The sequence below is a fragment of the Narcine bancroftii genome, chromosome 6, assembly GCF_036971445.1.
Source record: "Narcine bancroftii isolate sNarBan1 chromosome 6, sNarBan1.hap1, whole genome shotgun sequence".
Taxonomy (NCBI): Eukaryota; Metazoa; Chordata; class Chondrichthyes; order Torpediniformes; family Narcinidae; genus Narcine; species Narcine bancroftii.
Window position 1 is genome coordinate 198,617,715 of NC_091474.1, and position 22,315 is coordinate 198,640,029.

A 22,315-nucleotide genomic window follows, 5' to 3' on the forward strand; every position below is an offset into this window, starting at 1 on the left:
GATAATTGTTCCCTGTCCATTTTGCCTGTAAATAACCAAACCTTCCTGAAATATACTTCAGTGAACAATATCTACTTTGTCATAACATCAACAAGAGCATATTACAAGGGGCAGCTGCAGTACAATTTGACTGATCACAATATGGCAATCAGTGACTTTTGAACTGAATTAATGATTGCAGGGCAGTACTTGCCTAAGCAAGCTGCTGAAGGGACACTGGAGCTGAAGCTGGCTGTTTATGGTAGAGAAAAGGATTCCACAAGAATGTAGTAATAGAACTACCACCCATTCCACACTTCGATACTGACTGGGAACAAAGCATCTGGGAGAAAGGGAAATGAGAGCATAAGAGATAGGAGCCCGTCAAGCCTGCTTTGCCATTCAATAAGATCATGGCTGATCTGATGATGGGCTCATCTCCACTACTTGCTTTCTCCCCATATCCTTTAATTCCCTTACTATGTAAAAATTCTATGCAACCTTGTCTGAAATATGCTTATTGAGGTAGTCTCCACTCCTTCAATGGGCAACAAATTCTACAGATTCTCCATTTTCTGGGAAAAGCAGTTCATCCTCATCTCTGTCTTAAATCTTCAACCCTGAATCTTGAGGCTATGTCCCTTAGTTCTAGTCTCCCCCACCAATGGAAACAACTTGCCTACAACTTATTTATGTCTGCCATAATTATATACATTTCTCTAAGGTCCCCTCTCTTTCTTCTAAATTCCAGTGAATAGAGCCCCAATCTCTCCTCATAGGTGTGGCCAAAATGGCTTCTGGACAATTCTTTCTTTTGGGATTGTATTTGGAATTGGGGTTTGAATGTAAAAATTCATCCCTGCATTCAACTTATCTCCCAGAAAATCACTGTTGGACAAGTGATTGTTTTAGTGTGCTTACTGCGATAACAGATGAAACGTGGGCATCAGAAGGAGAGTACAAAGTTCAGATTTATTATTGGAACATGCCTTCATATACAATCCCAAGATTCTTTTTCTTGTGGGGCAGTCAGAATTTTGTCTTATCAGTTTTTATACAGATTCAAAAGGGAGAAATATAAACATAGAAAGAAATGTCAGCAAACTGACTGTGCAAGTACAGCAAAGACATATTCAGTACTAAATAATGTAGAAAGTAAGAGCACTTAAACAAGTCTGATTGACTGTTGTTTAGGTGCCTGATGGTGAAGGGGTGGCAACTATTCTTGTGGCATATATACCTCTTTCTTTGTGACAGCAGTGACAACAGACCACGTTGTGGCTGGTCTATATCCTTGATGGTTGCCGCTGCTTTCTCGATGGCAGCATTCCATGTCGATTTTCTCGATGGTGGGAAAATGTTTTACCTTTGATCTACTGGGATGTGTCCACTATCTTTTGCAGAGCTTTCCGCTCAGAGGTTTCGGTCCCCTATACCAAGCTGTGATGCATCCAGTCAGTCAATAACAGGCTAAACAAGGTATTGATAGGGAATTAACTTTCAGCCTCTATTGGCTGTACATGGACCGGAGCCTAGTTGGGGAGGGGTGGGGGGAAATGACTGTTGTAGGTGAAAGTATAGTGAGGACTACAGCTAGTAAAGAAGGATGTGGATTGTGCTATTATGGTAACAGGGAACCAAAGACAGGCCCAAGAGTAGACTGTGCAGTACAACAGTGATAACACCCAAGTTTCAGGAACTTAATTATGTTTGAGCATACACACTTTGCTGTAACAAGAAATTGGATTTATTATAAAGTAAGTTACAGTCATCACATTGTTGTAACAAAAATTCAGACCCATTGTTAACTAAGTTAAACTTAGAGACAGTCATCTAAATTCTAATCAATCTTTATCTTGCCAGTAACTAGATCTTTGTAACTCCCATTCTGTAATGAAAATGGTAAAACTAGTTTAATCAAATTTCTGTAATCATGTCCTTTGAGGGTATAAAACCTGCACCAAAATCAGGTTTGATTGCTTTGATGCACATCAGTTTTAATAAATAGATCGTTATTTTGAATTCTATTTATTCCTACAATGTCATATAAGATACCACCCCTCATCTTTCTAAACTCCAGTGAGTATAGTGACAGGATATGCAATCTCTCCTCATAGTCTTACCCCTTCATCTCCATAGTAAACCTGATGAACCTCCTCTGCGGCGTCACCATCATATTGTGGTCAGTGTGCTGTGCAGTGACGAAAGAAAAACCACACAGAATCTGTAAGTGAGTTGAACCAACCAACAAATTTCTCTGGAACTCTCTGAAACTCTCCAATAGCTTATCAGCCCCACTTCCATGATTCTTTTCTGCCCACAGTTCGTAAAATGTTTGTACGTTTGGGAGGCTGACCTCTCTGCCGTGGAACTGAAACAGGTACTGGTTGGTCAAGGTCAGTATGAGGTGATAAACTGTGAACGTTTCCTGCCTACCCCCATGCCCAAAAGGCATGTAGTCCCGTAGTGTCGTAACACATTGTATGGAGCCTTGTATGGGTGCTGAAGACATATGTCTTTATGAAGACATATTTGCAATCTTCAAGATCTCTCAGGATATAGGATGCAGCTGGACTGTGGAGTGAGGTTGGTATGGGGGCCAAGGTGCTACATGCCTTTTGGGCATGGGGGTAGGCAGGAAACTAAGGAGAAGCAAAAAAAACCCATATATAATTACAAACATCTTCTGTGTAATATCTCAAACATAATTTAAAAAAATAAGATATTTCTAAAACCATAAATTCCAACTAAGGAGACCACATCTGGACAAAAAAGGAATAATTATCATGCAAATTATACGTTATTTTTTCCGTATAAACACAAGATCTCAATTCCATATGCCAGGGGACTATATTCACTTCTACATTATCTTTCCAAGTAATTGCAATACATTTCCGAGCTACTGCTAATGTTAGATGAACAGAAGCCATCTGAAACTTGTCCAACCCCAAACCAGTCAAAGATACAGTATAACCCAACAAAAAAAAATTCTGGGTCTAATGGCAGTTTAATTCTAAATATTTTTTTTAAAAATACTCTAATTTTTTCCCAAAATGATTGAACTTTATCACAAAGCCAAACTGCATGTAAAAATGTTATAGTATGTAATTCACATCTAAAACATAAATTGAAGTAGCTTCATATCTCTTACAAAATTATCTCTTAACAAAGCACGAACTTTATAATACAGAAATAAAGAATTAAATGGTATTCCAAATTTTTCCCTGTCGATTAAAAGAAAGAAACTGTCCTTTTTCAAAACAATCCTTGAGCACCTTTATACCTTAAGAATCCCAAATCTTTAAAATACATATTATTCATTGAAAAAGGAATAATCATATTTTGATATAATAGAGCTAGAGATGATATCTTACCCCTCAAACCTATAATCGAATTCCTTTTATTCCAAATCCCTAATAAATGTTTTAAAACCGGCATATTATATCTCTGTAATAAACAAGTTCCACTTCAATATACTTTGATGAAACTGAAACTCAGAAATACAAGCTAACTCCACTTTGGCCCAACTAGAAGTTTTTGTAATATCTAACATCCTAGTAACACATTTTAATTGTGCAGCTTCATAAAAATTTTGAAAATAATGTAATTGAAGTCCTCCTAAAGCTTATTTCCGTGTCAATTTCTGTAATGCTACTCTAGCTAACTTTACCTTCCATAGAAAATTTCTGCACCGCCGTATTCAAATCCTGAAAAAAATACTTTTGGAATACATGGAATCGTTTGAAAAAGACATTGAATATGAGGAAAGATATTTATCTTAATACAATTTACCTGACCTATTAATGTTAATGGAAGATCTTTCCATTTATTCAAATCCACTTTAATCTTTTTTAGTAATGGTACATAGTTTAATTTGTATAAGGACTGATAATCTGTATCAACAATTACCCCTAAGTATTTAATTTTATCAGACCATCACAATCATGTAATCTGTTTACACTCTGTTATCCTCATATGAAACTGGTAAAATTTCACTCTTATCCCAATTTACTTTATACCCAGATAATACTCCAAATTGCTCCAAACATTTTTGCAAATGTTTCAAAGATTGTTCTGGATTTTTTAAATATATCAATACATCGTCAGTAAATAAATTAATCTTGTATTCATCTTCTGCAATTTTTATCCCTTTAATATTGTCATTTTCTACAATTGCTTGAGCTAACAGTTCTTTGACCAATGCAAATAAGGCTGGTGACAATGAACAGCCTTGATGTGTTGATTGTGCTAACTTAAATGATAAAGAAGTTTGGTCATTCGTCACCACCCTAGCAACTGGATTTTTATATAATGCCTAAACCCATCCAGTAAAAATGGCTGAAAATTAAATTTTTCTAACACTTTAAATTAAAAAAATTCCATTCAACCCGATTAAATGCTTTTTCCGCATCAAGAATGACAACCATTGGTTGGTTGGGTTGCTGCCTCAATGCATTGATCAATGTAATCAATCTAAGAATATTATCTGAAGCATACCTATTCTTAATAAAACTTGCTTGGTCAGCATGTACCAATTGAGGTAAATATTTACCAAGTCTATTCACCAATATTTTAGTTATTATAATCTACATCTAATAAAGAAACTGGTTGATAAGAAGCCACAACCTACGGGTCTCTGTCTTTCTTTGGAATCACTGTAATCATTGCTCTTGAAAAAGATTCTGGCAATGATTGTTCATCTGTTATTTGTTGAAGCACATCCATAAATATAGGAGACAAATCTCCATAAAAAGCCTTATAAAACTCGACAGTAAATTCATTGTCTCTTGGAGACTTCCCATTTAGAATCACCTGTAGAGCTTCCTCAATTTTAAAATCTGTAAATGGAGAATCCAATTCTTCCACTTCATCTTCTCCTAAGACTGGCAAATCCAAAGCAGTCAAAAAGGATTCAATGGAACCATTATCCTGAACCCCCTCAGAAGTATATAATTTCTAATAAAATGAACAAAATTGATCATTAATTTCCTGAGGTTTATAAGCATTGAATTCTTTGTAACAGCATTAATAGTTCTCGAAACTTGTCAATCTTCAATTGCCAAGCTAATACCTTATGAGCTAGCTCTATCTCTTAATTCATAATAATGCTGTTTAGATCTTTGAATTAACCACTCATATTGATATGTTTGCAATGTATTATAATAAAGTTTCAACTTAATCAATGCTGCTTTTTTTAAATCCTCAGTAGTATTCTGAAATTCTTTTTCCAACGCAATTATCTGTTTCTCCAATGTCAAACTTTCTGCCAAATATTGTTTCTTTAATTTTGATGAATAACTAATAATTTGACCCCGTAAATATGCTTTCAAAGCATCCCACAAAATGAAATTACTCTGTACTGAATGAGTATCTATACTTAAAAAAAGAAGCAGTTTGTCCCTTAATATAGCCAATGAACTCCATTTTTTTCCCAATAACATTGCATTAAATCTCCATCGGTAAGTTAATTGCATAACCTCAGAACCAACTCAAGATATAAATAACATAGAATGATCGGAGACAATCCTACTCTTATATTCAGCCTGAACAATTTGACCTTGGAGATATGCTGATAATAAAAACAAATCTATTCGTGTCTGGATGATTAAAAACAAAAATTTTTCTCTGTTGGATTTAATCTTCTCTAAATTTCGACCAAATCAGATCTTTCATCTGAACAGCCATCTTAGATTTCTTTATATTTTTCGGAGATTTATCCATTAATGGATCCAAAAGACAGTTAAATTTTCCTCCAATTAAAGTATTTTCATTAGCCTGGTTTAATGTTAAAAAAGCTTCAGATATAAATCGCTCGTCATCTACATTAGGTGCATAAACATTCAACAACATCCATGATTCTGCAAAAATCTTACAATTTATTGTTAAAACTACCAGCTGTTTCAGAAAGTGATTCCAATTCAAAGGGTATCTTCTTATGAACCAGAATCGCCACTCCTCACACCTTAGAATTAAAGGAAGAAGCAACTACATGACTTACCCAATCTCTTCTCAATTTTAAATGTTCTTTTTCAATTAAATGTGTTTCTTGTAAAAAGGCAATATCAACCTTCATCTTTTTAATATAAGCCAATTCACGCTTGTGCTTAATCGGATTATTCAAACCCTGTATATTAAAAGTCACAAAATTCAAATTAGTCATACTTTACTAAAAAAAAATCTTCTATTATTCACACAGTTAACAATTATATAAAAATTGCTCCCCTTGCTTAAACAATAAAAAAAGACTTCCCTTAGATAAAATACAAATAAAAACCCTACAAAAAAGAACACAAAGAAAAAATTCCCCTAAAACTACACCAATGTAGTAACTCCCAGATTAACTGGCTGTGCATAAATCTACTAGTGGCAGGTGACTTTCGAAAGTTTCAGAGTCATCCACCCCCCATCCCCCACCCCCCCATGCCAGCCGAATTTCTTGACAATTATTCATCTCAATCAAATTCATCCCACTGATTCCAGTCCCAAAGATTGTTCCGGATCCTCAATATCAAGCAGACTTTGTGTCAGTACTCCTTTCTTTCTATTCCTCTTATTAGATGCTCTCCTCTTGGGTCGATCAGATCCCCACGGACCCGGCAAAGAATTAGCAAAAGTTAATGCATCATTATCACTCTCAAAAAACTGAGGTTGATAATTCCCAGAGAAAACTTTCAACACAACAGGGTATCGAAAAGTGAACTTATACCAGTGTCTCCACAAAGTCTCTTTAACTGAATTAAATTCCTTACACCTCTTGATAATCTCCTGACTAAGGTCATCTTAAAAAACACACCCTACTGCCCTGAACTATCATTGGAGCTGATTTTGTCGAGCTTTCGGGACAGCGAATTAAAACTGCTCAAGGCGGCTGACCCGATTAAGGTTTCTTTCTCAACGCCCTATGTGCTCTGTGCAATTCCAAGCTATCCAGAAAAAAATTCAATTCCCAACACACCTGGAATCCACTTTTTAAAAAAAACTTCACCGAGTCTGAACCTTCAATGTCTTCCAGAAGTCCTACTATTTTCACATTATTCCGTCAACCTTGATTTTCCAAAGAATCAATCTTTTTCACAACTCTCTCCTCTGAATCTCCCATCCAAAATATGAATCTTCCTCTTTTTCTATTTTTTCTCTATTCTGCTCCACTTAATCTCTACATTCATGAAATGCCTCTTGAATTAAAAAAAAATCTTGTACTGTGTCCACTGCTTTCAGACATTTATTAACATCAATCTTAACAACAGTCATATCCTTCTTGACAGACGACACTTCTTCACAGATATTATTCATTTTAACTTTCATGTCCATAAATCCCTGATTCATTTGAGAAGACATCTGAAATGACTTATTTTCCATTTGTTGGGCCATGCCTTCCAAAACAGTCAAGACAGCTTCAAATCCTGGTTTCTCCCATTCCACCTCCTTGAGGCCTACCTTCTTTAGTTGTGGTAGTTGTAATAAATTCTTCATACTTCTGTGTCTCTAACAAGGCAGGGCTTCCTTCCTCTTCTTCACTTGCACTTGCTGCCAGTCGTGTCACTCGTCTGTGGGTCTGGACCCCTACCAACGCTGGGCTGACTTCTTCAGTCCGGCGTCGGTTGGGCTCCCGCCACCCAGACACTTTCCAACAGTTCATGCACACACGACACTCCGCGTATACCCAGCAGTACCATCGACTGTGCAGGCACATCTTCCAACGCACCACTGCGCATCTTGGAGCCACCGGGCACAATAGCAGGACTGTGCGATGACGTCGGAAGATGCGCCTGCATGGTCAACTCTGAAATGTGTGCCCGTGATGCCATCTTGCAGTTGCAGGACAGGTGCTGGCATCATGTTTATCTGTCCAGGAGTTCACTGAGCTTTAGGAGCTGGATCAGTTGACTCCGTGGCTTCACTCTGACAAGTAGGCCTCAATTCTTCAGCACTTTTATAAGGTAATTTCTTTTGCAATTGAGCTTTTGTCTTCTTCACATTTGTAACCATTGTCTATCTTCAATCTTCAGACACCTTCAAGAACTTTTTAAAAAAACTTTTCAGACTTTTCAATTCGGGCATTAAATAGTTCAACTGGGGAGAGGAGGAATTGCACGTCTTCTTCCTACACCTTCTTGCCCCCCCCCCCCCCCCCACAGTGTGTTAGGTGCTCCTGTCACAAATGACTTGAGGATGTCGTCTAGGTAGATAAAACTGAAATCTAGGCCACACCTCACCAAGTCCATGAGTCTCCAGAAAGTCTGTCCTGCATTTCTGAGGCTGAATTGCATGTGATGGATCTAAAAGAAGGTGGAACGGAGTGATGAGGGCTGTCTTGGGGATGTTGCTGGAGTGCATGGAGATCTGGTGGTACCTCCAGACCAGGTCAATTTTTGAGAAGATCCTCCATCTGTGTAGATTTGCTGTGAAGACCTGGATATAGGGAGCTGGGTACCCGTTGGCTGTTGTGGCATCGGTAAGCTGGCAGTAGACCTCACAAGGTCTCCATCCCCTATAAAACTTTGGCACTATTTGTAGAGGAGATGCCCAGGGGCTTTCTGAGCATTTCCTATCTCCTCCATATTCCTGAATTCTTCCTTGGCAAGCTGTAGGTTGTCAAGAAGAAGCCTGCTTGCCTGGGCATGCAGCAACGGTCCCTGTGTGGGGCTGTGGTGCTGGATGCTATGTTTCTGGACCATGGTAGAGAATAGTGGCAGGAGTCTGGCAAATCCATTGCCCAATAAGGTTATGGAGTCGAGGTGGGGGCCAGGAACTTGGCTTCTTGAAGGTCTGGAAGGCCCTGGAATTGACCAGATGGCACCATTTCAAGTCATCCAGGAGGCAGTGGGCTCGAAGGAACTCTGTGCCCAGTAGGGGCTGAAATATGTCAGCCAAAGTGAGTGTCCCAGTAAAACAGCAGGAGCCAAACTCGAGCAGGATGGTCTGCACCCCATACGTGCATATGCTGCTATTGTTGGCAATGGTGAGGGATGTCCCTGATTTCCTGGCACGTGTGTCTCAGTTCAAGGGAGGCAAGATGCTGATCTTTGCCCGTGTCCATGAGGAAATTCCCCCTGAGTGCCGGACTCATAGATAAAGGACAATGTCTCAGAGGCTGACAGTTGTAGCCATTAGCAATGGCTGGTGTCGGCGTTTCCGAGATGGGAGCAAGGTGGACAGCAGCAGCGTGCTCCAGACCCTATTTTCAATGGTAGAAACACCACTGCTCCGAGTTTGAGTCTCCACCTGCTGCAGCTATCTCCAAGCCTCCTCAGTGGAGAGTGGGAGAATGATGAGTTGCTGGGTGTGACATAGCAACTAGGTCAATGGATGCCCCGCCATATTGCTTTGCATGCCACAGGACATCCACATGGGCTGCTAACCTGCATTAGTTGCTAAAGTCATCATCGGCAAGGAGTAGATGCATGTCTTCTGGCATCTGTTTGAGAAATATCTGCTTGAAGAGAAAGCAGGTACTGTGGCTGTCCATTAATGCCAGCATATCGTTCATAAGGGCAGATGGCATGTGGTCACCCAGGCCATCCATGTGGAGCAGCTGTGCCACTCATTCACGGCAGGAAAGGCCGATGGTGCCAATGAGAAGAGCCTTAATTGCCTCAAACCTGCTACCTGCTGATGTAAGAAGTTGATGATTTGTCCAGCAGTCTTCTGGTCGAGCAAACTGACCAAATAGTAATGTCTTGTGGCATCTACAGTGATCTGCCTGTCCTTAAACTGGGCCTTAGTCTGTTCAAACCAGTCTTGCGGCTCTGAGGTCCAACAGGTCAGCAGCTTCAGTGAGACTGTATTTTGAGTGCTCCTATTGTTCAATGTGGGGTCCAAAATGCCGTTTTGGACTGTTGGGGTCACCAGTGGTGTGCTGTGCAGCAAATGAAAGGGAAAAAAAACACACAGAAGTTGTGAGCGAGTTGAACCTATCTGCACGACTCCCATAATCCTTTTCAGCCCCTCCAACAGGGACCATTGTGATGTCAGCTCAGTGCAAGCCTGTACCTCCCTGATCACTTTGCTTGTGGATCAGTGCAGCACACTACAATACATTTTTTTGAGTAAGGAGGCCAGTAATTGACACAGAACTCCAGGTGTAGCCTCACTAGTATTGTGTAGGGTTGCAGCAGAACCAATATGCTTTTAAATTCAATTCATCCAGCAATGAAGGCCAATATTCATTATTTTCTTCATAAACTGTCAGACCTGCAAACTAAATTTTGCAGTTCAAAGTTCAAATTTATTTTCAGAGTACATAAATGACATCACATGCATCCCTGAGATTCTTTTATCTGTGGGCCAGGCAAAATTTCTACCTAGACTGTAAACTGTACTCAATGAAAAGATAGAAATGTAGCAGAACTTTCTTCTAGGAGTTATTGGTGCTTTACATCAGGCTATGATGCATGCACAATCACTCCAAAATCTTCTACAGGACAACATGCTGCAGACTTTCACATTTAAACAACAGTGTAACCTACTATTGTTCTTTATGATGTTGCATGCAATCTGCCAGATCCTTACTTTATCACTTAAACTATCTCGATCTCTCTGCAGACTTTCCGAGAACATCACAGGGTCTGTGATATTTCTACCAAAAAATATGAAACCCTCATAACCCTCTATTTTTCTTTCATCCATGTGCCTAAGAGATTCCTAAATGCCCCTAATGTTCCACCCACAACTCTCTGTATATATATATATGTGTGTGTGTGTGTGTGTGTGTGTATGTGTATGTATATATATATATAAAAATATGTATATATATATATATATAAAAATATGTATATATATATATATATATAAAAATATGTATATATATAAAAATATGTATATATATATATATATAAAAATATGTATATATATATATATATATATATATATATTGCCCCTGATGTCTCTCCTAAACTTCCCTCCCTTCACTTTGTACAGATGTCCTCTGGTGTGCACTCTGCCTGCCCTGCGGAAAAAAAAGTTCTGGCTGCCCACCTTATCTATGGATCTCATAATCTTGTAGACTTTTATTAAGTCATCCTTCTTCACTCCAAAGAGAAAAGTCTGAGTTCTGCTAACCTTGCCTCATAAGACTTATTTTCAAATCCAGGCAACATCCTGGTAAATGTCCTTTCTGCTCTCTCCACATCTTTCCTCTAATATAGTGACCATAAATGAACACAATGCTCTAATTGTTGTCTCACCAGATATTTGTAGTGTTGCAACATGATCGCTCTACTTCTGAATTCAATCTCCCTAGTAGTGAAGCCCAGCATCCCATAGGCCTTCTTAACTTTCCTATCAACCTACATGGCAACCTTGAGAGATCTATTGATTTCGACCCCAACATTCCTCTGTTCCTCCACATAGTCAAATATCTAATTATTAACCCTATACTCAGCCTTCTGATTTGACCTTCCAAAATGCATTACCTCACAATTATCTGAATTGAACTCCATCTGCCACTTTTCCGCCCAACTCTGTATCTTGTCTATATCCTTTTGCAATCTACAATAACTTTCAGCTCCATCCTCAACTCCTCCATCCTGTGTATCATCCACAAACTTACTTGACCCATCCTATTGCTTCTTTATCTGGGTCATTTATAAAAATTAAAAAGACCAGGGGTTCCAGAACAGAGCCCTGCAGAACTCCACTTGTGACTGACCTCAAGGCAGAAATCCACTACCACTCTGTGCTTTCTACATGCAAGCCAATTTTTAATCCACACAGAGAAGGTTCCATGGATTCCATCCCTTATGACTTTCTGAATGATTTTTTTAATGAGGTACCTTGTCAAATGCCTTACTAAAATCAATAAACCACATCTATCACCCCATCTTCATCAATTTCCTTTGTTATGATCTCAAAAAGCTTAATTAGACTCACATGGCATGACCTTTCTCTTACAAAGCCATGCTGGCTATCTGAGTAGACTGTACTCAATAAAATGCTAATAAATCCTATCCTTAAGAATCCTCTCCAATAGCTTGCACATTACTGAAGTAAGACTCACCAGACTATAATTTCCAGGATTTCCCTTATTACCTTTTTTAAACAAGGGAAACACATTTGACAATCTCCAATCCTACGTCACCTCCCATGTGGCCAAAGAGGACTCAAAGATTTTGGCAATGCACCAGCTAATTCTTCCCTCCCTTCCCTCAGCAACCTGGGGTATATTACATCTGGCCCTAGGGACTTATCAATCTTAATATTTTTAAGATGATCCAACACTTCCTCTTTCCTGATTTCAACATCATCCAGCACACAAGTCTGTTCTATTCCAACCGCACCCTGATCAAGGGCCTTTTCTCTGTTGAATACTGAAGCAAAGCATTCATTTAGGACCTCCCAAGACTCCTCCACCTCCAGATACACATGCCTCCTTTATCCTTAAGTGGCCCCACCTTCTTTCTCACTTCCTTCTGTTCTTCACAAACACAGAATATGCCTTGGGGTTCTCCTTAATCCTACTTGCCAAGGCCTTCTCATGCCCCCTTTGAGATCTCCTGACCTTTATTAAGTTTCTTCCTAACTACCACATGATTTTCATGAGCCCTTCCTGTGTTCTACTTCCTAAATCTAATGTATGCTTCCTTCTTCTTAACCAGCGGTGTTACGGGTTATATTAATATAAATTTGTTTTTAAAAGAGAGATTGTGGGGGGGGAGGGGGATAAGTCACTTCACAAACAGATACTTAACACTTTTCAAATGCAAGACCTTTGCTGAAGCTAGACATAATGGAACCAGTGGCTTTGCAAAAGATAATGGAACTGCTTTTGAAGGAACTTCAGAAGTAGGTGCAAATGGAATAGGCAGAGGTTGATATGATATTTCAAGGATTGGGTTAGGAGGTCTGCTATAAGTTCAGGTTTTTACAAGCAGAGAAAGATGAAAAAACAATCAGGACGTGTGTGTGTGTGTGTGTGTGTGTGTGTGTGTGTGTGTGTGTGTGTGTGTGTGTGTGTGTGTGTGTGTGTGTGTGTGTGTGTGTGTGAAGCCAGTTCTACGGTAGCAGTTGAGGCTGCAACATGGCAAGCTGGCAGGTTTGTTGAAAACCCCATTTTTAAGATGGGTTGTGAATTCTGAGTTCAGCCTGTTCAAAACCCTTGTAGTCCTTACAAGAAGAAATGGCTGGCTAGAGTGTTTCTCCTGAAATAAGGAAAACAAGAGGAACATTGTGGTGACCTGGAAGAAGAGGTTATCATTTGGAAAACCAATGATGGGGCAAGTTTCTTTGGCAAGACACTGAAATGACTGATTGAAGGAAATCCATTTGTGTGTGTCCAATGAGCAACAAATCTCTCTCTGTGAAACCAACAAGAATCTTCCTGAGTGGTAACCATTTAACTTTAGACACCACAGCCTGGTAAAAAATCATAAATGTTACATTCTCTGCATAGTATAAGAATTTCCTGACACCAATGAACTTCGAGAAGTGAGATTGGACTATTAAAGCTAAGAACTTTCCTGAACATATACACATTACATACACTTGTGCTTAGAATTAGAAGGGGGGGGGGGGGTTAAGTCAATAGTAATAAGTTAAAGTGTGATCTTGTTTTTATGTTTAAAGAAAATTAAAAGCAACTTTTGTTTAAGTAACCTATTGTCTTGGAGAATTTCTATTGTTGCTGGGTCTTGGGGTCCTCTGGGCTCGTAACAGCAGCCTCACCCATTTTGTCAACTACAGATCCCTTCTTATGCCATCTTTTCCTTGTCTCAGTGACACAAATTGATCCTGAATATGGCACGTTGTCCCTAAACATCCTCCACATTAGTTTTGTGCTTTCTAATTTACTCTCTGTAGTTCCTTCCTCATCCCATTATAATTAGTCCTACCCCAATTAAACATTTTCCCATTTTGTCTGCTTTTATCCTTGCCCATAGCTATGCTGGAGCTCACGTAGTTGCGGTCATTAACAACAAAATGCTGCTCCTTCCTTTATTGTGTAAGTTGCCAGGAAAGTTGATAAAGGATAGGCAATGGATGTTGTCTTTATGGACTTGCATGAGGCTTTTGACAATATCCCGCATATGAGGTTGGTTACGAAGGTTCTATCACTCAGCATCCAGGATGAGATAGTATATTGGATTAGAATTTATAGGGGAAGCAGAGAGTGATAGTAGAGGATTGCCTCTCTCACTGGAAACCTATGACTTATGGTGTTCTTCTGGGATTAACGCTGGTATATTCTTGTTTATCATCTATAGCAGGGGTGTCAAACTCAAATTCACGGAGGGCCAAAATTAAAAACTTGGACTAAGTCGAGGGCCGAACTAAATATTTATTGAAAATTTTCAACAACATCTGCAATGTTTTCTCTTCTTTCAATATATGTAATGTTAAACTTTTTCTTATTAAAATAAATGTTTAATAATAGTTTTGGATAAACTCTTTCCAGAAGCATTAACAAATGAGAAATTAAATATTCAATAAATAATATTTCTCTATAGAGGATTTGTCAAATGTTGCTAGTGTGCTGTCGAATAATAAAATCTGAGGGCTATTGAGAATGTGGGAGAATAACATGATTCCTGAAACAATCAAATGGGTGACTGATTGTGGGCATGAACTCTAGCAGGGTTATTTGCCATGCCCTTTTTCCATTGGTACAGATATCCTTTGATTTACACACTTTTCAAGTTTTATGCCTAATAAGCTTGTATCCAGGTGCAGGACCATTTTTAACCAGGAAAATATTTATCACAGTGACATGAAACTATTGGAAGGTTGTTTTATCCTGAGATTAAAGTTCATAATACTTACTCAGGCCTGTGTGCGGGAGGGCGGGGTTTGCGGGCGATCGGGTTGGACAACGACAGTGCGGGGGCACCGGCTCTCGCTGCAGGGCGGCATCTCGGCGGATCAGCGGCCCCGTCACCGTAAGTCGCGGATCGGCCTGCGGCAGGGAGGGGGAGTGGGCAACGGTCCTGGCGAGGTCAGGCCCGAGGCCTCCAGTTCCGGGCACTGGGAAGCGGTTTTGGCTTCCCCTGACACCGGCCGGGCCCCAAAACCAGAGTCCACGGTGAGACCCTGCAACGTAAACAGAGGAGGTGGGGGCGATTAGCAGGCTGACGCCAATGGATTCTGGGATTTGTTGTATTACTATGCATGCACTATACTGGCGTGGCAGCCAGCGGGCCACCTCTAATACATTTTTGAAATGATCTTGCGGCCCAAATATAATTATATCGCGGGCCAGAGTTTGACATGTGTGATCTATAGCATCGATCTGGATGATAATATGCAAATTAGATTGGCAAGTTTGCATATGATACTAAGATCGGGGGTGTAATGGACAGTGAGAAAAGCTTTCAAAGCTTGCAGAGAGATCTGAACTAACTGGAAAAATGAGCTTTAAAATGCAGGTGGAATTTAATACATAAAAATATGAGGTGTGCACTTTGGGAGGATAAACCAGGGTCAGTAAACCACATAGTGCGGCAGAAAAAAGGGATGAGATTTAATAGAGGGATACAAAATTCTCAGGGTATAGTAAGGGTTAGTGCAAACAGATATTTTCCTCTGAGGTTGGGTAAGACAAGAACTGGAAGGAGCATGAAAGGTGAAATGTTTAAGGGGATAATTAGGGGGGGGACTTCTTTATTTCAGAGGGTGGTGAGAATATGGAATGAACTGCCAGTGGAGGCATTGGATATGGGTTTGATATCAGAAGACTAGATAGGTTCATGGATGGGAGGGCTATGATCTGGGTGCAGGTCGATGGGTGTTTTTCAGCATGGAGTAGATGGGCTGAAGGGGCTGTTTCTGTGCATATTTTGTTTTGCTGGCAGTAAGGAATGCATTTGAAAATTACCTTTAAATTCATTATGTGCTTTTTTATTATGGCCATGCTTTGGAGTTTATTTCTATGATAATGCTTGGAGGGTTTTATCTTTTTTTCTGTAGCACATTCCATAATTGTATAAATGTACTGTTTTATTGAAATTAATTTAAAACATTTTAAAAAGAAAAGAAAGAAAATTACCCCTCAGCCTGCATACACTTGGATCTTCCCCAGGATACAATTTCCTTCATTCTCCTACACTATATCCAATTACATATAAAGATATTAAATACAAAGGAAACCAGACTCACATTGCATCATCACTGGAAAGTTTGAACACTCTTTTTATTTCAGATTTGTCCTTCTTGGAAACCACGGACATTTGAGATGCCTTAGAGATATTGCAAACAGTCACATTTTTTAAAAGGTTATGTTAAAATGATCTCACACAGCAATAGAAAAAAAAAAATGTATGGAAGGCTTTAAGATATTTAAATATAAATCATGAATGAACAATTTTAAATGGAGTGGAGAATGGAAGCTAGTGAAGATAATGTAACATAGAATTGCTAACTACCATAACATGGAATTGTTAATTAGGCAGCTAATTCAAAGTGAAAATCTGTTTTGGGACAGTTAGCTGAAAAAAAAATGTCTCTTTTGCTGTTTTGAATTCCTTAAATCAAATGGTGGAAGATTTCTTTGAATCTAGTTCTTAAAGGGTGATGATATTGCAATGTAATGTGATTAAGTAATTACAGTAGGGGAGGTGGTTTGCTTTTGAAAGAATTTGGATAAATTAGGGCAATAGCCTGGTGAACTGAAGAAAGAATTCATTTGGGAAATTCTGGTTATTAATATTAGCACAGGAGTATAAAATTCCAGTTGAACTTTGCACAAGTTGAGAATGCAGAACCAGCCATTTCTTAGCTTCTAGGGGACAAAGTGCAATTCCTGCTTGAGGCATATACATGAGATTCTGAACTGAAAATAATTTGGGTATGGAAGGGCTCTTCCAACTTTTTCCTGGCCTTGTTCTTTTGTTAAGGGATATTGTCGTTCAGTGCTTAATATTTGCTTCAACAGTAAGTCATTCTTCATTTAACTGAATGTGCTTTGAGACCTTGCTTGCATTCCGGTAGTTTTTAAAAAAAAATCTCTGTAGCTGGGCAGGAGAGAATGTGGTGCTGTGCTGTCCATTTCCAAGATGTGTCACTTTGATTCCTACTTGTCAGCTTTTAAACTTGCTTAGTGGTAGGGGGTTGTGGAAATTTTTTTTTGTGTGTGTTGTTAAATTCTATTTCTTTAATAGCATTCTGGTCTGGATTTTTTTTTATCATGAGCAAAGTTTATGTAATTTTTTTTCTCATGAATCTTATAGCACAATATATAACTGTACTCTTTGATTGTTTATAATGTAAACACCAATAAAAATATTTTAAAAAGAAAAGAGAGAATTTGCAAAGTAGATGGAAGCAAATACTATTAACACATGCATTCTGCTTGTTGTATTTGATTCTTTCAGCAAGAATCCACAAAGAAACCAAGGACAAAGGTTATTTGGAGACTATCAGAACATAAAAAGAACCTGGGAAACAGGTGAAGGAGTAGGATAACTGGCCAGTCAATCCTGCTCCACTATTTTATGTTCATGGCTGATCTAGCCAAGGATTCTGCTCAACCTACCTGTCTTTTCCTAATCTATTCAACTGAGTTTTAAAGACATTAAATGAGGCAGCCTCTACTGCTTCCTTGGTCAAATAATTCCACAGATTCAGGTTCTCTATGAAAAACAGTTCCAGCATTTCATCCTGGTTTCTGTTTTAATCTACTCCCCCAAATCTTGAGGCTACATATCTTATCTGTCAATTGAAACAGCATTCCTTCCTCTATTTTAATTATTCCTTCCATAATTTTATATGTTTCTGTAAGAATCATTCTCATTCTTCTGAGTGAGTCACCTGAGTCTTAATCTACTCAAAGATACCCCTTCATCTAAGGAATCAATCTGGTGAACCTCTTCTGCACCACTGCTAAAGGCAATAAATCCTTTTTCAAGTTGGGACAGTAGAACTACACTCCAGTTCACCTGCTTTCAGATTCAGTGAATCATCCTGCATATCTTCTGCATCTCCAAAGTGATACCATGCCCACACTCTTCTTCCGCTCCTCATAATTTTCAACAGTGAGATTGATACCTCTGCAATTCTTGGGTTCAAATAAAAACACAGCAGTGCTGGAGGAACTCAGCAGGTCCCACAGCATCCATAAAGGCATATAACTGACATTTCAGCCCTTTTACAAGGTTCACTCTTCCATTTCCAGCAATGTTCATTTCCTTTCCCACAGCACCTTCCTATGCCACAGCAGAAGGAGCAAAGCCTGATCCTTTTCTTTTCTCATCGTCCAGGCATCTAAATGGGGAAGTCGTTCTTTGTGTACTCCTCCCAAGTTATTGGTGCTCACTATATAGTTTACTTTGGGTGACCCAAATGTAAATTGGGTGATTATTTGACGGAACACTTCTTCTCAGTCCAGAGGATGGCCCTGAACTTCCAGTTCCAAGTGTCTATAATTCTCCATCCCACTTTCCCTTTGACGTTTCTTATGCCTCTGTCCTAAGTGCACAAAAGAGCATCTCATCTTCTGATTTAGGACATTATAGCCTTCGGAACAGTACAATGAATTGAACAATTTCTGATACCCAGTCTTTCCATTTTTGAGATTGAGCTGGCCAGACCTGAGGAAAACTGTTAGATTAGATCAGTTTTTCTTGCTTCACTGATGCTCTCAAAGCTGGTGAGCATTTCCAGCATTTTGTTAGTTTAGAAATGTGCAGTATCTCAAAGTGCTAATAATTTTTTTTTAATTTGTTTTGCAGTTGCCTCTCAAACCAAGTCTCTCATTTATACCTGCCCCAGGCAGATCAACTTTGTTAGCAAAACTTAACTACCCACTCTCCATCAGTACCATCACCTTTTGTGTCATTCATTCTCTTGCAGACATTCCTTTTGTTTCCCCCACCCTATCAATCCCCATTTCTCTCCGATTTAAAGCTGCTTCTCCTCACATATGCTCCCTGACCTGCTGAGCATTTCCAGCAGATACTTCAGATTTTTAGCATTTCAATTTCTGATACTTCTCCAGTGCCTCAGTGCTTGATCACTTTTGGGAGCCTAATTCTGCTTCCACTCTGTCATTGGTAAATCAAGATTTCAAATGAAGCCTACCACTTCCTGCAATGGATTCTGATGAGACAATATGAAAGTTTTAACCTGTAGCAGGAGGCCAGTGCTGTAAGTTAGCACTTCTCATTCCTTGCATACCACAGACCCAAGAACATTATTGCCTGTAACCTTACAACTTGCATGGATCCATACAACATGACAACCCTGAAACAGACCCTTCATTGCATCTAGTGTGTGTCCAACAATTATCCTATCTAGTTTCAATGACCTGTACACAGACCATATCTACCCCTCCCCTCCAAGTATTGATTCAAATGCTTCTTAAATGTCAAAATTGAGCATGGATTTTCCACCTCAGCAGGCAGCTCATTCCACCCTCTCACCACCCTCTGTGAAAAGAAGTTCCCCCTAATGTTACCTTTAAACATCTCACCTTTCACCCTTCTAGTTCGTATCTCACTTGACCTCAGTGGAAAAATCCTGCTTGCATTTACTCTATCTATAACCATCATATTTTGTATGTCTCTATCAAATCTCTCATCATTGAATCTCCAGGGAACAAAGTCTTACCTGTTTAACATTTCCCTGTTACTCAGTTCTTCAAGACCTGGCAAAAACCTTGTAAATCTTCTCTGCTCTCTTTCAATCTTATTGATATCCTTCTTGTAGTTGGGTGATAAATATTAATATTTATCCATTTGCACCAGATTAATATTTGCCATTTACACCAGACATTTCATTGATATTCTTTCATAATTCTGATAGTCCATAGGAGTTAAGAAAGAGTTTTTGGATCCACTCCAGAATGAGCCCTTCTCTTGTCCTCACAATCTGGGGCAATCCAGCAATGCTGCAAATTTCTGCCTTGGTGATTTTGTGAATCGGCTGATTTACTAAGAGCATCCTTTACCTGGTAAACGTAAGACTAAACAGCACTGATAGATTGCAGTCTGGGAGGATTGACTTCAATATTGCATTTGCTGGCATACATTTTTAACTAGTTTTCATCAGGCAAGTTGAGGAAGCTTACTCTGTATAGCCATCGGTTGACTTGGATATAATAGTTCAGGTACACTCCAGATTTCTTCCATTTTTTGGTGTGGGATTATGCATAAACTACGAGAGACACTATGCACTTCATATCTGAAGAGTCATTGAAAATAGAGCAGTGCAGAACAGGCACCAGCTTTTTGGTCTGCACTGAACATGATGCCAAATTAAATTACATTTCTTCTGGCTCATCATCCATTTTTCTCCATTCCTTTCATAGTTACGTGTATATCTTGTAAAATACTATCATGCCTGTTTCCTCCCAAAAGGTACACAAGGCCCTGTTTGTGGCTACAATGTCAGAGATCCATATTGTAAGTGCAGACCATGGTTCCAGTAATCTCCTTTCAGAGTCCCCAATAATGATACCAGTGGCTGAATGCACCTTATTGTTCTGATGTTCAGCTGCTTGAGGCTACACTGGTAATGGAATCATGAAACCTGGATGTTTGGTCACTTTGTAACCAACCTGATATCTGGCTGTCTTCCTCACTTAGAGCTGCGAAACCATACTATCCTTTTCGAGACATATCACACCTTTTGGAAAATTAGACATTCATACAGAGAATCAGTGCTGATGGTTCAGGAAGCAGAAACACTTGTATTTTTGGAATTCAATTTAAATTTAAATTTAGACATACAGCACAGTAACAGGCCAAATTACACCCAATTGACCTACAATCCCTGTAGGTTTTGAACAGTGGGAGGAAACCAGAGCACTCAGAGGAAACCTATGCAGACAAAGGGAGAACATGCAATCTCCTTACAGACAGTGCCAGATTTGAACTGGAGTCTATGACGCTGCACAATGCTTAGAACAGCTATGCTAACTGCATTGCCCCAGTATGGATCCAAACTCATTTGGATCCATGCTGAAGTGAGCCATTGCCAAGTCTCCTGAACCTGGAGAAATTTACCAACATTGGTACCTTTGTGATTTTGTGAAAATGATTTTCCAAAGAAAGCATCCTTTACCTGGTGAATGCAAAGCCAGTCATAACACGTAAATCCTCCAGAAGTGCTGAGAGCAATTTTGCTGAATTATTATATTTTGTACTCCAATGCGTGAACAGGTTGCTTTGCATACTATTGGGTAATGAGGTTTGGAATACAGGCCGAGCTTGTCAATATTTTGTTATTTCACGTCATGTTTAATATTCCTCTCATGGAATGGAATAAACCAGCCTGAGAGAGCCACAAGCATTGATTTGGAATGGAACCTTTTACATATTTGTGCACTAATGACAATTATGAATATTTATCTAATCTTTTGTATTTGTTATTTTTATTGTGTAGATATTTAATTAATATTTATTGTTTACTCATGTATTAAACATATTCCATACAGCTGCAACAAACAATAAGAATTTCATTTGTAAATTCACTGACATCTATGACAATGAATTCCCTTTCCACATCTGATCATCATCCAGATCTCCCAAATGCATCTTGAGAATATTGTACTGGTCAGCTTTTACAATCTGGTTGTTTGCCATTTAGCCAGTATCATATTAGGCATCCTTAAAAATCTTCACATTTGTACAATCGTGATCCCAAGCATAAATTCTCATCATATACACGAATACTAACCAGATCTTTCCAATTGATTTTTTTTTTGTAGCCAATCCTTGTCTGGTGGTGGTGAAGAAGACCTTGAGCACATTTGTCTACACTGGTCAGGGCACTGAGGCCAGAAGTAGGGACATCATGTTACAACTGCCCAAGATGATCATGAGAGCACACTTGGAGCATTGGGAGTATGTCTGGCCACCCAGAAATACGAACGATCATTAAATTGGAAAGTGGTCAGAAAAGATGCACCAGATTGTTACCAGGACTGATGGGCTAGAATTATAAGAAGACTAGAAGAATAGAATTCAGCCATTTGGCCCATCATGTCTGTCCAGCATTTCTATTACAATCCTTTTCAACTCAATTCTCCTGCCTTCTCCTTGTAACCCTTGATTATCTTCCCAATCAAGAAGCTATCGAAATCTTTGTTAAAAGTAGCCAATGACTTGGGCTTCACAGTCATCTAAGGCCATGAATTCACATCTTCTGTGTAAGGAAATTTCTCTTCAATTCACTTATTAGGATGTTTTATGAATAGGTCAACCTATCAGGTTGTTTATGAATTCTGGTGCTCCTTCTCAAAACAGATGGCTCCTTTGAAACCTTGGGAACTGGTACAGTTCCTGGGTCTGTAGTGTGGGAAGGACTGACTTCTAGACCCGCTCCAGAATCGCCAGCATGAGGCAGTGGAGCCTCAGCATGGCCATCTGAAAGCTTACTAGAGGTCACAGGCTGGGGTGTGGGGGGC

At 39.2% G+C, this 22,315-nt stretch overlaps 1 long non-coding RNA gene across 7 annotated transcripts in view; it reads left to right on the forward strand.

Annotated features, from left to right (window-relative positions):
* Nucleotides 1-21,973, forward strand: part of LOC138736941 (uncharacterized) — a 40,161-nt gene extending 18,188 nt beyond the window's left edge. For 6 of the 7 annotated variants that reach the window (XR_011340667.1, XR_011340669.1, XR_011340670.1 and 3 more), the window contains 3 exons: nucleotides 2,119-2,205; nucleotides 2,303-2,375; nucleotides 17,283-17,491. This is a non-coding gene — a long non-coding RNA (uncharacterized lncRNA). Of the gene's footprint in view, nucleotides 1-2,118; nucleotides 2,206-2,302; nucleotides 2,376-17,282; nucleotides 17,492-21,616 lie in introns of those variants that run through there. The other variant, XR_011340668.1, reaches the window with a different exon arrangement.
* Nucleotides 21,974-22,315: the final 342 nt, after the last annotated feature.